Genomic DNA, 3,818 nt, shown 5'->3' on the forward strand with positions numbered 1-3,818 from the left:
GGATAAGTGCATTAGGAGCACGTGTGACTTATATAGTGAGAATTATTTATGATTATATATATATATATATTTAACCAGAACACGTACAAGTTTCCACCTATGGATACAAATAATAAAACACTACAATACTTATTTATTTTTCTATTTATTAATTTCTTCTACCAGTTTAGTGAGTTCAAAGGTCACTCTTCAGGATGTAATTTTATAGACAATCTATAATTATCATTATTAATTAAATAATATAATTATAATTGAAAACATTCAAATATCAATTTTCAACTGAACATAAATAAACTGAATTAAACATATTTTTCAAAATGTAAAAACATAAAATACACTCCTTATATACATTAAAATATACTCAAAAATCAATAAGTGAAAACTTATCAAGATCACTTTCCTTTCATTTCTTTTATATTTTTGTCATTATCTTTTGATTAAAACTTTAATTACATTTTCTCCTGATGTTATAGAAAATACTTTTTCCATAATCTGCACACACATATATCTAATATGTCTGTCTGTTTGTTCGCACCTTTGTTCTTTATACGTTTCCACATTTCTTGATCAATCAGCACCAAACTTGACACAGTGATATAGGATAACATGAAAAAGGTCATTAAGGGGGTTGGACCCCCATCTAATTTCATATTTTTAGAATTCTTGAAAACAGTATATCTTTCTTTTCAGTATTCGTATCTTTATGTATTTTTATTGCAGTTTTAATGCTTATTATGTTAAGACAAATAAGAGAACAGTTTCCTGACCTTTGTTACCAACGGGTTCTTGTTTCACCCAGCTAGTATTATATATATATGTATACTCATGAAAATATAAACAAAATATTAATATGATTATCTAGAGCTGTGTACAGGTGGCCTTTTAATTGATGGTGATGTGGCTAAACTGGAAAGAACCACATGGACACGTAGATTGCATTCTGATGGTCGGAGAAAATTAAATAAAGTTTAGCAAAAGCTATCAAACGTGGTGTTATAATTATATGATCATAACCTCTTCGGTTTGCTAATTCTCAATTCTGACATGAATCTTGCTATGGACCATGTATTGTAGACTGCTATTGGCTCACGATTTACACGTGTAAAAGGCCCAGCATGGCCAAGTGGTTAGGGCCTACGACTCGCAATCTGAGGGTCGCGGGTTCGAATCCCCGTCTCACCAAACATGCTCGCCCTTTCAGCCGTGGGGCGTTATAATGTGACGGTCAATCCCACTATTCGTTGGTAAAAGAGTAGCCCAAGAGTGGGCGGTGGGTGGTGATGACTAGCTGCCTTCCCTCTAGTCTTTCTCTACTAAATTATGGACGGCTAGCGCAGATAGCCCTCGTGTAGCTTTGTGCTAATTTCAAAACAAGCAAACAAAGGTGTAAAATCTTGCGACGCCAGATTGTCGTAGACCAAAGTTCCGAAGGTCTTTGGCCGGTAACTAGTGGATGAACTCGAAAGAACCTGATGCAAGCAAAAATCTTAAAAGTTAATTAACTGGTTATATACTGAAGTAGATATGAACAAACTAGTAAACACTAGGTGCACCTAGTTTAAGTTTAAACGATGATCAGAAGGCAATTCAATTGTTGAAAACATGATTGAAGTTAGACAAAGAAACCTGTACAGCGAATAGCCAATGATTTCATGTCTGGAAATAAGACTACACTGAGTGTAGACATTGATATTTGGAAATGTATCTGAATTAAGAAGAACAGAATGTAGACTGAAAAATGTTCAGATAGCATTTTAGTAAATCTGTCGTTTATGAATATACTCTGGGTTTCTATCTTCTTGTAATGTTAAAATATTTATTCCAATTTCATTCTTTCTTCTGAAATATGCAGATTTCAGTTAAAACGTAGTCTAGAAAATCGTTAATTGATCTTGTTTCTAGTTGCTTTTGTGCTTTGTTGTTCTCGAAAGTAGGTAATACCTCTTATCCTTCAGGGATAACATTGTTGGATGTCGATAGCAGCGCCCTCTAACGCTTGTTCAGGTGACGTTTAGAGGTTACTGTCTCGCCTATGGTGCAATGATAATGACTAGTCACGTGGGTAGCGCATACCACCATAGATAAATACGAGTTTTTTTTGCAGTTAGTCAACCTGTTGCAGTTAGTTTCACCTTGAACTGTTGCAAGAGAAGAGTTAATAAAAGCAATTGTTCCATGTGAGTAAACAGCAAGTGCATACACTGTGTTTGTGTTTCATTGTAATAATAAAGGTTGCACATTTTGTTTTACACTTGTGTCCAGATTTCATTTTACATCGACTCGATTAGTAATAGATTGAGTACCACACCAGGTGTAATCGGTATTTTGAATGAGTATCTTGTTAAGTAGCGGGTCTATCCACAGTGAATTCAGTTTCATCCGTAATACACTACAGACGGAGATGAAACTGGATTGGGAAGAACAAAACATAGACTGAACAATGGCCAAGTGGCAACTAATTAGATGGAAATGTGAGTGAACTATGGAAAAAAATATAGACTGAACAATGGTCAGGTGGTGATTATATAGGCGGAAATGTGAGTGAACTATGGAGAACAAGGTGTGGACGAAGAAACCTGCAGAGTGACTAGCTGACAACTTCACTGTCCAAGGCGTGGATGAAATGGTTATAGACAAAAAAACCAGAACACTAATCATCTGATAAATTCACTGTTAGAGGCATAGGTGAAACGGCTATAGACATAAAAAAACAACAAAACAGAACACTAATCTTCTGGTAATGTCACTGTTAGAGATGTGGATAAAATGATAAGGCCTGAAAAGTGAAGGTTAGTCAGATAGTTCATAATTAGAGTTGTTGAAACGTGAAGGTTAGTCAGATAGTTCGTGAGTAGAGTTGTTGAAACGTGAAGGTTAGTCAGATAGTTCATGAGTAGAGTTGTTGAAATGTGTAGGTTAGTCAGATAGTACATGAGTAGAGTTGTTGATACATGAAGGTTAGTCAGATAATTCATGAGTAGAGTTGTTGAAATGTGTAGATTAGTCAGATAGTTTGTACATGAGTAGAGTTGTTGAAACGTGAAGGTTAGTCAGATAGTTTGTACATGATTAGACTTGTTGAAATGTGAAGGTTAGTCAGATAGTTTATACATGAGTAGAGTTGTTGAAATGGGAATGTTAGTCGGATAGTTTGTACATGATTAGACTTGTTGAAACGTGAAGGTTAGTCAGATAGTTTATACATGAGTAGAGTTGTTGAAATGGGAATGTTAGTCGGATAGTTTGTACATGATTAGACTTGTTGAAATGTGAAGGTTAGTCAGATAGTTTATACATGAGTAGAGTTGTTGAAATGTAAATGTTAGTCAGATAGTTTGTACATGAGTAGAGTTTTTGAAACGTGAAGGTCAGTCAGATAATTCATGAGTAGAGTTGTTGAAACGTGAAGGTTAGTCAGATAGTTTATGAGTAGAGTTGTTGAAATGTGAAGGTTAATCAGATAGTTTGTACATGATTAGAGTTGTTGAAATGTGAAGGGTAGTCAGATAATTCATGAGTAGAGTTGTTGAAACGTGAAGGTTAGTCAGATAGCTTGTACATGAGTAGAGTTGTTGAAACGTGAAGGTTAGTCGGATAGTTTATGAGTAAAGTTGTTGAAATGTGAAGGTTAGTCAGATAGTTTGTACATGATTAGAGTTGTTGAAATGTGAAGGTTAGTCAGATAGTTTGCACATGAATAGCGTTGTTGAAACGTGAAGGCTAGTCGGATAGTTTATGAGTAGAGTTGTTGAAATGTGTAGGTTAGTCAGATAGTTCATGAGTAGAGTTGTTGAAATGTGTAGGTTAGTCAGATAGTT

The 3,818-nt window shown here is 34.9% G+C and overlaps 1 protein-coding gene across 1 annotated transcript in view; it reads left to right on the top strand.

Annotated features, from left to right (window-relative positions):
• The window catches only part of LOC106457350 (proclotting enzyme-like), a 31,077-nt gene that overhangs the window by 5,127 nt on the left and 22,132 nt on the right, over positions 1–3,818 (top strand). The window lies entirely within an intron of this gene.

This window comes from Limulus polyphemus, unplaced genomic scaffold (genome assembly GCF_000517525.1).
Source record: "Limulus polyphemus unplaced genomic scaffold, Limulus_polyphemus-2.1.2 Scaffold320, whole genome shotgun sequence".
Classification (NCBI taxonomy): domain Eukaryota; kingdom Metazoa; phylum Arthropoda; class Merostomata; order Xiphosura; family Limulidae; genus Limulus; species Limulus polyphemus.